Genomic DNA, 13,094 nt, shown 5'->3' on the forward strand with positions numbered 1-13,094 from the left:
GGTTTTTAAGGAGAGCCTTAAAGGAGGAAGGAGAAGTAGAGACATGGGGAAGTTTAGGAAGGGAGTTCCAGAACTTTGACTCTAGCAGCTGAAGGCATGTTGGAGCAATTAAAGTTGTAGAGACACAAGAGGCTGAAATTGCAGCTACACAGATATCTTGGAGCGTTGTGAGGCTGGAGGAGCTTAAGAGATAGGGAGGAGCGAGGCCAAAGGGGGATTTGAAACTGAGGATGAAATTTGATGCATTGCCCAACTGGGAACCAATGTAGATCAGTGATATCCGGGGTGGTAGGTGAAGAGAAATTGGTGCAATTTAGAATATTGACAGAGAAGTTGTGGATGAGCTCAAACTTTGGGAGGGTGGGAGTCGGAAATCGACCTGTAGAGCATTGGATCATTCCACAGCTGACACGTTTGCTTTAACTATCCCGGTCTAGAACCCCAGCTGAATCTTGCACCTGAGTGTAGGTTACCTGGTTCAGGGTGGTGTACTGCCATTTGGAATGTGCACATTCCTGGGAATTCCCTTGTTCTCTTACCCTCCAAGCCCCCTAGTTTAGCCCCTTCTGCTCTCAGAGCCCTGTTAGACACGGAGGAATATCCAACAGAAACTTGGGAGTAGGGGAATCCTGTTCACCTCTGGTAGGTTCACACTGGCAGAATGGGTCACCTGCACCATGGATTTATTTTTTGGTCCTGTTAATCGGGATATCTTTATAACAGAAATAGAGATTCATAAGAGATTGATTAATATGGACAATAACCCGGGGGAGACAGGAGACTATGCCTGAGTGAGACATAGAGTGTGCAGTTGGGAATTTGGTTCATGTGGAAGGTTGAAAGGGGATCTTCATCTGAAACTGCTTTTATCAGTCTGCAGCAGTTGGTTAGTTTTGTTTTCCTTGTCTCTTAGCTGGGAACATGTAAGGTTCTATTATATGAGAAAAATAGAAACACCTAAAAATTTTACATTATCCTTCAGTATCTAACTTAAATGAGAGAAGGTGCTGATTGGTGAGCCATTACGCCACTTCCTAGTTTCCAATTTACAGTAAATAGTTGAAAAGTAAGCTTACGTAATGGCTAGGCAGCTTGGCTCATCCTGTGCGGAGTCATGGACGCTTCTTGTGGCCTGGACGAGCGTGTGCAGGAGGTGCAGAAACTTGAGCCCCAGGTTTCAGAACTCAAGCGGTGGCCGGAGTCCCCGTGACACATCCTCAATGCTGAGGACTACTTGGTAGCACATTTAGGGAGGTGGTCACACCACCGGTTAGGAGCCTGCAGGCAGAGAGGGAACGAGGGACCAACAGAAATACCAGGAGGACCAGGCAAGTAGTTCAGGGGTCCTCTGTGCCTATCCCACTCATGATCTGGTTTTCCATTTCAGACACCGGTTCCTCAGGGGAGAGCGGCGAGAGCCAAATTCGGGGCACCTCAGCTGCACGGGTGGGAAGGGAGAAGAGTGAAAGTGGTAGGGCATTTGATAGAAGAACAGACAGGCATTTCTGCAGCCATAGACGTGACTCCAGGATGGCATGTTACCTCCCTGGTGCCAAGGGTACCACAGACAGGCTACAAGATAGTCTTATGGGAGAGGGTGAACGGCCATTGGCACCAACGACATAGGTGGAAAGAGGGATGAGGTCCTGAAAGCAGATTTTAGGGAGCTAGATAAGACATTAAAATCATGACCCCAGAGGTATTATTATCCAGGGGGAGAATTTTCCCCCTGTCAGGGGGGGTTGAGTGGAGCGGGCGTGTAGCTGATCGCCGCCCGCAATCGGCTGTGCGCTGCCATTTTACGTGGGTGGGCCAATTAAGGCCCGCCCGGCATGATGCGCACCCGGAAGCGGTGAGCGCTACCTGTGCGGGTGGGGGGGGTGGGAGGGGTGGGCGGTGGGAGGTGTGGGGGGGGTGTAGGCTGAGTCGGGGCCTGCGCTTGCGCACGAAGGAGCACAGAAATCACCCTGAGGCACAGAGCTGCCTCAAGATTAGTTAATATTGTCAAAAACTTTAGTAAATAAAAAATATTTAAGACAAGTCCCCTCCTGTGACAGCATCACACGAGCTGGGACATGTCAATGAACATTAATTAAAAAGCTTCATTCAATTTATCAACACTTTATGAAACCTCATCCCGCCCATGGATGAGGTTTCATGATAAATGCGAAGGCCGCCTGGGCTCATTGCCTGCCCCTCACCGCCCCCACCTCCCCCCGCCACCCCCCCAACCAACCTTAAGGCTGGACAGGCAGCTCCGTTAATTCATTCATTTTTAAATGGCCTCAATCCGCCTTTGACAGTTTAGCGGGCACGCGGCCGACTCCAGTGCGCGCGCGCCGAACTGAAGATCTGAGTGGCGCACACCTGACGTCACCGGGCGCCATTTCGCGCGTTGGCGAGGAGGGGGGGGCCTGCCCCCTCATGCTGACCCGAAGATTCCGGCCCAGGTTACTACCTGTGCCACGTGCTGGTGACCATAGAAGTAGCAGGTTGGAGCTGATGAATGCCTGGCTGGAAAGATGGTGTCGGAGGGAGGGATTCAGGTTCCTGGGGCATTGGGAGCGGTTCTGGGAAAGGTGTAATCTGCACAAGCCGGACGGGGACCAATATCCTTGATTAGAGGTTGGCTCGTGCTGTCGGGAAGGGTTTAAACTCGTTTGGCAGGGGGCTGGGAACCTGAGGGTGAATTCAGATGGGGCAAAATCGGAAATGGTAATGGAAGGCAGAAGATTCATTGGGTGAGTCTGGAAGGCAAAGGAAACAAAAGATAGAAAATAAAAAACAGAGTTTGGCAGAGTATATAACTCAATGCAAGGAGTAAAGCAAATAATGCAGGCGAGCTGAGGGCACAGATAGAAAGGTGGTATTGTAGTTATTGCAGAAACATGGCTTAAAGAGAGACAGGAATGGCAACTCAACATACCTGGTTGCAGGGTTTTCAGATGAGATAGAGAGGGGGATAAAAAGTGCCGGGTTTGGGGAGGCTGGCAATTTTGGTTAGAGAAGCAATTACAGCTGTGAGGATGGGATGTCAGAAGGATTATCAACTGATGCCATATAGATTGAGTTTAGGAACAAAAAAAGGTGCTGTCACAGTACTATAGACCCCCAAATAACCAGAGGGAGATAGAAGAGCAAATATGTAGATAAATCTCTGTGAAGTGCAAAATCAGCAGGGCAATAATATTAGGGGATTTCATCTAACCAGATATTAACTGGGATAGTTTAAGTGTGAAAGGAATAGAGGGAACAGAATTCATAAGGTGCGTTCAGGAGAACTTTTTGACCAGTATGTAGCATGTCCAACAAGAGAGGGCACGGTCCTGGACTTAGTTTTAGGGAATAAAGCTGGGCAGGTGGAAGGAGTGATAGTGGGAGAGCATTTTGGTAGTAACGATCATAACTCAATTAGTTTTAACATAATTATGGAAAAGGACAAAGATAAAACAGGAGTTAAAATTCTAAATTGGGGTAAGGCCAATTTTGTTAAGCAGAGGTGTGATTTAATGGACTGGAAACAGTTAATGGACTGGAAACAGTTATTTGAAGGTAAATCTGTTAGAACAGTGGGAGGCATTTAAATGAGAGATTCAAGGGGTTAAAAGTAAACATGTTCCCATATAAAAAAAAGAATGGGACAGCCAACTCTAAAGGCCCCCTGGATGTCAAGGAGTTCACAGGGTAAGATAAGGCAGAAAAGGAAAGCTTAGGTCAGACACCGAGAACTCAATACTACAGGAAGCCAAGAGGAGTATAGGAAGTGCAGGGGTGAAATCAAAAACAAATTTAGGAAAGTAAAGAAAGAATATTGGGGAGTAAAATCAAGGGGAACACAAAGATGTTTTATCAATAATCAATACATTGAGAGTAAGAGGATAACCAAAGAAAGAGTAGGGCTCATGAAAGACCAAAAAGTTAACCTGTGTGTGGGAGGCGGAAGATGTGGATATGATTCTCAATGAATACTTTGCACCTGTCTTCACAAAAGAGGGGGACAATGCAGACATTGTAGTTAAGGAGTGTGAAGTATTAGATGTGATAAACATAGCGGGAAAGGAAGTATCAAGGGCATTAGCATCCTTGAAAGTGGGTAAATCACTAGGGCTGGATGAAATATACTCCTGGCTGTTAAAAGAAGCCAGGGAGGAAATTGCAGAGAGTCTGGCTACCATTTTCCAATCCTCACCGGATACAGGTGAGGTGCTGGAGGATTGGAGGTCTGCTAACCTTTATTTAAAAAGGGAGCGAGGGATAGGTGAAATAATAACAAGCCAGTCAGCCTGACCTCGATAGTGGGCAAATTATTGGATTCAATTCTGAGGGACAGGATAAACTGTCACTTAGAAAGGCATGGATTAATCCAAGATAGTCAGCGTGGATTTGTTAAGGGAAGGCCCTGTCTAACTGATTGAACTTTTAGAGGAGGTAACAAGGAGGATTGGTGAGGGAAGTGCAGTTGATGTGGTCTACAAGGATTTTAGAAAGGGTTTTGACAAGGTCCCACATGGCAGACTGGGTAAAAAACAGCAAAGCCCTTGGGACCCAGGGGAATGTAGCAAACTGGATACAAAATTGGCTGAGTAGCAGGAAAGAAAGGTTAATTATTAACGGGTGTTTTTGTGACTGGAAGGTTGTTTCCAGTGGGGCTCTGCAGGGCTCAGGCAAGTCCCCTGCTTTTTGTTGTATATTAATGATTTGGAGGTTCAATGTAGGCAACGTGATCCAGAAGTTTGCAGATGTGACAAAACTTGTCCGCCTGGCTGATAGTGAGGAGGGTTGTTGCAGACTGTAAGAAGGTATCAATGGACTGGTCAGGTGGGCAGAAAAGTGGCAAATGGAAGTCAGCCCAGAGAAGTGTGAGGTGATGCATTTAGGGAGGTCAAACAAAGGAGTACACAATAAATGGGAGGATACAGAGAGGTGTAGAGGAAGTGAGGGATCTCGGAGCGAATGTCCACATACTCCTGAAGGTAGCAGGACAGGTCGATAAGGTTATTAAGAAGGCATATGGAATCCTTTCATTTATTAGTCGAGGTATAGAATATAAGAGCAGGGAGGTTATGCTAGAACAATGCAAAACATTAGTTAGACCACAGCTTGAGTACTGTGTGCAGTTCTGGTCGCTGCATTACAGAAAGGATGTCATTCCTTTCGAGAGGGGACAGAGGAGATTTACAAGGATATTGCCAGGACTGGAAAGTTGCAGCTATGAGGGAAGATTGGATAGGCTGGGGTTGTTCTCCTTGGAACAGAGGAGGCTGAAGGGAGATTTGATTAAGATGTAGGAAAAAGGTCAGTGACCATGGCGCTTGGATTTAAAGTGATTGGGAGAAAGATTAAACAGGAGATGAGGAAACATTTTTTCACCAGAGGGATGTAGGGTCTGGAATTCACTGTCTGTAGTAGAGACAGAAACCCTCAATTCATTTAAAAGGTGTCTGGATGTGCACCTCATGTGCTGTCACCTGCAGGACTACAGACCAAATGATGGAACGTGAGGTCAGGCTGGATGGCTTCTTTTTCGGCTGGTACAGACACGATGGGCCAAGTGGCCTCTTTCTCTGTCATAAACTCTCCATGATTCTAAGGAAGGGCTGAAATATGAGTTCTTCAAAAGTCTGGAAGATTTTGGAGGAGTAATTAATGAAAGATTGGCTGGAAAATCAGTAACAAGGGGACGCAGGCTCAAAACTGTCATTCACAGAATAAAGACAAGGTTAAAACAATTTTTTCAGAGTTTTTAAGCCATGGAATGTTTTAACCCAAGGGGCAGAGAATGCGGGGCCAATTGTGCCTCTGTAAAACAGATGCCAGATCAGCCGCTGGTTTTGCGTCTGCAGTTTTTATTTCCATCGACACACTAGCTCCCTCTATCCTGTTAAGTGTCCTCCAAGGGATCGCTCTTTGAGGCTGAAATGCGTTTGCTGATCTATCTGTCCCTCACTGCTCTTGCTTTTAGCACCAGGATCTTTACAGTGCGGAAGGAGGCTATTTGGCCCATTGAGTCTGCACTGGCTCTCTGAAAGAGCATCCTACCTAATCCCACTCCCCTGTCTCATCCCCACCTTGCCTTGCACGTTCTTTTTCAGATACCAACCTATTCCCATTGGAATACTTTGACTGAACCTGCCTCCGCCACCCTCCAAGGAAAGTCATTCCGGATGAGAGCAACCACACTCTGAATCTCCTCTGCACTCTCTCCAATGCCTTCACGTCCTTCCTTAAGTATGGCGCCAGAATTGGATGCAGTACTCCAGATGAGGCCTAACTAGTGCCTGATCCAAATTTAACATGACCTTCTTGCTCCTGTACCCAATGCCCCTATTAATAAAATCTAGGATACCATAAGCTTCATTAACTGCTCTCTCAACATGTCCTGCCAGGTATAATCCTCTTGTTCTCCTTACTGCACCACATCAGTGACCATGCTGGACCTGAATTGTACACAGTATTCCAGATTTGGACAAGCCTAGGCTTTTCCTACAACCTTCAGGTACTTGACCTCAGATGAGATGACAGGGTTGCCTGGCATCCAGTCCGCTTTTATTTTGCACTTCTTGAGCAAGGCAAACTATGAGTCAATGAACACTCATCCCTACAGGGCAGATGAACAAAAGCAAACAAGGCATATAGGTACTTAATTTAGCTGCAAAACATGAGAGTTTTTGTAAGGCATTCAGTGGTAAAGCCATTATAACAGCTCATGTGGGTGGTGTACCCTTCAGTTATTTGGTTCTGTTTTCCTTTAACTACTCCTTCGGAATCAAGTTGGTGATGTCTCTATAAATTATTTACTGTGGAAATGAGGTCAGGCTGCAGGAGGAGAAGAAAATACAGCCTCTGCAGAATCACTCAATGCAATAAGCATGGCACAGTCACTACAAGAATTTATTCTGGGTTACGATAGTGCAGTAGTAACGTTACTGAACAAGTAATCTGGAGAACACAAGCTCAAATCCCACCATGGCTGTTTCAAACCTCCCATTTCAAAGATACAGCTGGACATGAAAAGTTGGTGCAAAGCCATCTGGATGTTATGGAAAACCTAACCATTTCCATTAACATCGGTACGGAACAACACTGCTTTCCACACCTCATCTGGACTGTATGTAACTCCCATACTACACTGAAGTGACTGTCTCTGCACTGATCATCTCAGGGCAACTAGGGATGGACAATATGGGACAACCTTGCCAGTGACGCCCACATCCTGATAATTAGATATTTGTGAAATTGAACCGCTCGGCATAATAAAACATTCCCCTCCCTCCCCAATTTTTCTCCATCCCTCTTTAGAATCTCCCAAAATCTCTTCTTAACCAATGGGCTCAGCTCTACCCTGCTGATCCTGCCCTAATCCATCATTCACGTGTAGATTTATCTGTGCTAACAGGGTCTCTGGTCTTTCCCAGCCAGTTCTACTATAACCACTATATCCACTCTGGCTAAGATCAGCTCAGTCAGCACAGAACAGGTCAGGAATGTTTCTGACCTGTGTATCTTGATTTAAAAGGTGAAACGTTATCCGTGGAGTCTGTCAACTCAGACTCAGGCATCCGGCAATGCAATCCAGATCATCAGAATTCACTATGCAAATTTCACTCCCTCATGTCCCCATTGGTTCTTTTGCAATCACCTGAAATCTGTGCTCTCTGGTTGCCAATTTTTCAGCCCTGGAAACAGTTGCTCCTTATTTATTCTATCAAACCCCTTCATGATTTTGAACACCTCTGATTATGCTCTACTTCTTCAACGTAAACGTATCAATCATACACAAAGATTGGCGAAACAATAGCAGATGTTCTTGATTTGAAGATAAGACTACAGATAAACTTCACTGGAGGTCAAGTATGGTACATCTGATCTCTAACTTGCTGCTTGCGGACCGACTACAAGTCATGTGACTAATACATCATATCCTGTCGAGGTAGTAATGATTGACAGCAATTTAAGATACGCTCCCTTAAATATATTTATATCACAACACCTCAATGAAATTTCTCACCAAATTTTTCTGCTCTAAAAGGAATGAGCATAGCTGCTCCAGTTTTTCTATAGATCTGAAGTCTTTCATCCCTGGTACCATTCTAGTAAATCACCTCCTCTATACCGTCACTAATGCCTTGAAATTCTCCCTAAAATGTGGTGTGCCAAATTGAACACAATTCCATAGCTGGAGCCTCAAAGATCACAGTCAGAATTGTTGCTGCACAGGAGGTTCAGCCCATCGTATCTCCATCAGCTCTCCGAATGAGCGTCTCACCTACTGCCTTACTCCCACTTCTCTCCATAACCCTGCATATTGTTTCTTTTCAAATAATCATCCAATTCCCTCTTGAATGCCTTGATTGGACCTGCCTCCTCCACACTCAGTCAGTGGATTCCAGATCTTAACCGCTCACTGTGTGAAGAAGTTTTTTTCCTCATATCGCTTTCGCTTCTTTTGCCAATTACTTTAAGGGTAGATTTTCCTGTTGGCGTGCTGGGGCGGGTCCCGCACACACGTGCGTAAAATGACGCGCAGTGACATAAGGCAAACGTCCCGAAGTCACCGCGCGCCATCGCGTTATTTCGTTGGGCGGGTGCGCGATGATCTCTGATGCGAGCCCGCCTTAATTAATGGGCCACTTAAGGTCCTTGAGGCACCAGTTGACCTCGAGTTTTCGGCACCCGTGTGATCTACAGGTTGGCGCAATGGGCACAACAGGCAGGTGGGTAGGAGACATTTGTATAAACCTCATCCACGGGCAGGATAAGAGGGCTCAGTGGGGTCGCGAGTGTCTCTGTCAGATAGTGAGGTTTCAAAGTTACTGAAGCTTGCCTGTGTGATCTGCAATACTTCAAAACACAAACCAGCTGCTTTGTCTGGACTCACAACCTTCAGGTGAGCGCTCTGCAGTGAGGAATCTTTTTTGGGCCTGCAGGTTTCAGAAAGCCTTCCCTTAGCCTGGGAATGGGAGCTGAGCTCTCCACTGGAGACACCTCCCCTGAGGAGGAAGGGAGTTCTGGAAGGGGGAGGAAGCCAAGATTGCGCATTCAGCCTCCAGGGGAGACACCTTTGGGAGGCCAGGCGCAGGCACAAGGGGCGCAGGGCCAGCAGGTTATCCAAGGCGGAAGGAGATGCAGAAGACGCCACTATCCTGCTGCCAGGGTTTACAGGCGGCGAAGCAGCTACCTCAATATGTCTGAGGTGCAGTGCCGAAGGAGGCTCCATCTCTCAAGGGAGACAGTCAACTATATCTATCAGATGGGCCTGAGATCTCCCCTAACTATGTGGGCGGATACTCCATTCCAGTGGCTCTAAAGGTTACAGCTGCCCTCAACTTCTATACCTCTGGCTCCTTCCATGGGTCGGAAGGTGATCTTTGCGGTGTCTCCCAATCAGCTGTCCACACTTGTGTCAAGCAGGTTACAGACGCTCTGTTCAGACAGGCATTGACCTTCATCCAATACCGTTGGGACCAGGCAAGCCAGACACAGTGAGCCAGAGGCTTCGCGGCCATTGCTGGCTTCCCCCGTGTCCAGGGTGCTATAGACTGTACACATGTGGCCATCAAGGCACCAGCGGGTGAGCCCGGTGCCTTCGTCAACAGGAAGGGTTTCCACTCCATGAACGTGCAGATAGTGTGTGATCGCAGGATGCTGATTCTACAAGTCTGTGCAAGGTACCCAGGCAGCTCCCACGACACCTACACCCTCAGACACTCCCAGGTGCCGGAACTCTTCAGTGCTCCAGCCCGGCTGGATGGATGGCTGCTGGGTGACAAGGGCTATCCCCTCAGAAGGTGGCTCATGACACCTCTCCGCCATCCAAGAACAGAAGCTGAGCAGCGGTACAATGGGAGCCAGGGCTCCACAAGGGCTGTGGTGGAGAGAGCCATCGGTCTTCTCAAGATGCGCTTCCGATGCCTGGACCGCTCAGGGGGCACACTTCCCCCAGATCATGTGTTGCTGATAGTGGTTGCATGCTGCACTCTCCACAATCTTACGCTGGAAAGGGGGAGACACAGTGGATGAAGAAGATATTGACTCAGTGGCTGCGGCTGCACACGATGAGTCCAGCAGTGAGTCCGAGGATGAGCACACACAGGGAAACGCTGAGGGGGTAGACGCTGACCCGGGCATACTCCAGGGGGGCAGGGACACCCAGGAGGCTTTAATCCAATGAACCTTCACTTAACACAGCACAGATAGACCTCCAGGACAAGCCTGAGCTGTAGGCCCCATTTTCGAGACCTAAGTGCAAAATCTGCCTGGTTAGGAACATTAACTAAGGTCCTTGTTAATAAAGCTGAATGTCTCACAAAACACTCATCACATTATTGGAAACCATCCACCTGCAGAAGAAAAGAGGCACCCACAGCCACGGTGACATTTCTGAATTTATTATTGCAGTGAAAGAAACTTCATGAAACAAAATGACAAAGATGTTAAAAATCACATCAACTCATAAAGACCTCATTGCAGGACAATACAAAAGCACCAGTGATAAACCCGTGGTGTGTCTAAGGTGCCTTATGTTTACGTTTATGTTTCTTGGTGCTGCCCTCTCGCTGGGAGTGGTATCTGAGCCAGCTGCTCACTCTGCTGTCCTGTTGGCCTCGATGACCTTGGCAGTTGTCCTCTGGCCTGTGGAGCCTGCGCTGGTCCCGCCTGGGAGGGAGTTGCCAGTTCCACAGCTGGCACCTCCCCAGTCATCGCAGCCTCACTGGATGCAATGGTCACTGGCAGAGGGGTGGAGGAGCTGCTGCCCTCACCCGGAGCGCCCTGAGAGGTGCCCGCAGAGACGACAGGCAGCTGCTGCACCGACGTGAGGTTGCTTCGGACCTCTCTGCTCACCATGGATGGATGGGCACTGAGCTGGGAAATTTGGTGCCTAGACCATCTACCACACTGGCACTGATCAGCTGTGGCCAATGCTGATGTGAGGGCTTGCTGGTCCAAGCGCAACCCCAGGAAGCCCTGACGGGTCTCCTGGAGGAGCCTCTCCATGAGAGTCATCACTCTCTCCATGGAGGACACATGGCGCTCGGCCATGAAGCTCATTGCTTCAGCGAGCGTCCGCGTAGACTCCTCCACCAGAAAGACCAAGTCAAACATAGACTCATGTATCTCCCCCAGATGCTCCCGCACACCCGGCCGCATTTCCTGCATTTGCTGCATTGTGGCAACTCCAGAGGCACAACATCAGGCACCAACTGAGCATGTGCCTGGTCCCCTGTAGCCCTCAGACTGCTGGTGCCATGGGCACTCTCTGTCTCTGCCAGCTCCTCCAGTGACTGTGAAGTGCCCTCACTGCTGTGTCTGGGACACTAGCTGGTGTTCTAATTCCCACCAAAGTGCTAGTGTCTGTGCAAGTGCCTGCCTGGCAGAGATGGTGTGACGCTGGTGAGACTTCAGGGTCCTCAGGTGTGAGAGGGGGGGTCTCTGCTGCTCCTCCTCCTAGCCCTGCTCCACTGATGCTGAAAGGAAGGACAAGGACATTGGATCAGTCAATGTGGAGACAATGTCAATGTGGATCCCTGTCCCCCGGATCATTATGTGCTCAACCTTCCATAACCAATGGTCAAGCCATGTTGCCAACTTCAATCACTGAACATTCAGCACTGCCATGGCTGCTGGCAGAACAATGGTGACCCCACTACTGGGCAAACATACCCGCCCCATGGCACCCCCAGCCTCACTGACACTGGTGGATCTGGGCAGGTGGCACCTCTTCAAATCTAGGAGCGCCTGCTCAAACTGGCTGAGAATCACTAACTGTGCTGGCCCTCCGCCAGTCCTCACCCGCTCGGCTGTGTTATGAGCATTCTTCTCCTGGAGGGAAGAGAAGAGCATTGATTAATGCTAATTGTAACTGGACTCTCTTCGCAGACGGCCCACCCCAACCAGAGTGGGACATTGCAGGGCTTCAGTGCCTCCTCACCCCGCTGCTGCCGAACAATCACACAAAGATGCTGGGCTTGTCCTCGCCACCCCCACCCTCTTGGCCAAATGCTGCCGACATCACATTAGGCACCAGATAGTCTATCCTTCCATAACAAGGAGGCACAAGCACGTGGAGCGCAGAGGGCAGCAGATTGATCGGTGCCAACGCCACCATGAAGCTCCCCTCCCAGCATCTCATCACTCTGACTTTGACATGTCCTGGAGTTCCAGCTCTGCGCCCAGGTGCAGCTCCTCCAGGTTACCCCCAAAACAGTCATGTGGGTCTCAGTGTAACACATGCTGCGGGGGCAGAACCCATCTCTTCACCACCCTCTCAGGGTGACCTCGACATGGGAAATATCTGCTGCCCTGCACCCTCTCTAATACCTCCACATCTTTCCTAAAATGTAGAACCCAGAACTGTATGCAATACTCCAGCTGAGGTATGACCAGCATCTTATACAAGTTCAACATAACGTCCTTGCTCTTGTACTCTTTGCCCCTATTCATAAAGCCTAGGATACTGTATGCTTTATTAAATGGTCTCTCTGCCCTGCCATCTTTAATGACTTATGCATATATACTCCCAAACCTCTCTGTTCCTGCAGCCCCTTTAGAGTTGCTTCCTTTACTTTCTACTGTCTCTCCATGTTCTTCCTACCGAAATGTATCACCTCACATTTTTCTGCGTTGAACTTCATTTGCCACCTGTCCACCCATTCCATCAACTTGTCTATGCCCTTGTAAGATTTTACACTGTCCTCCTCATGGTTTATAATGCTTCCAAGTTTTGTATTGTCCACAAATTTTGAAATTGTTCCCTGTACACAAAGCTCTAGGTCATTAATATATATCAAGAAAAGCAAAGGTCCCAATGCTGACCCCTGGGGAACCCCGCTACAAACCTTCCTCCAGCCTGAAAAACATCCATTACTCCCTGTCCCCGTCACTCAGCCAATTTTTTTTATCCGTGGTGCTCCTGTCCCTTTTATTCCATAAGTTATAACCCTGCTCAAAGTCTCTTATGCGGCGTTGTTTTGAATGCCTTTTGGAAGTCCGTGTCCACCACATAACAGCATTGCCCTCATCAACCCTCTCTGTTATCTCTTTGAAAATCTCCAGCAACTTCGTTAAACATGGAGATAAAAGCAAAAAACTGTGGA

Source organism: Carcharodon carcharias, chromosome 8 (genome assembly GCF_017639515.1).
Source record: "Carcharodon carcharias isolate sCarCar2 chromosome 8, sCarCar2.pri, whole genome shotgun sequence".
Taxonomy (NCBI): domain Eukaryota; kingdom Metazoa; phylum Chordata; class Chondrichthyes; order Lamniformes; family Lamnidae; genus Carcharodon; species Carcharodon carcharias.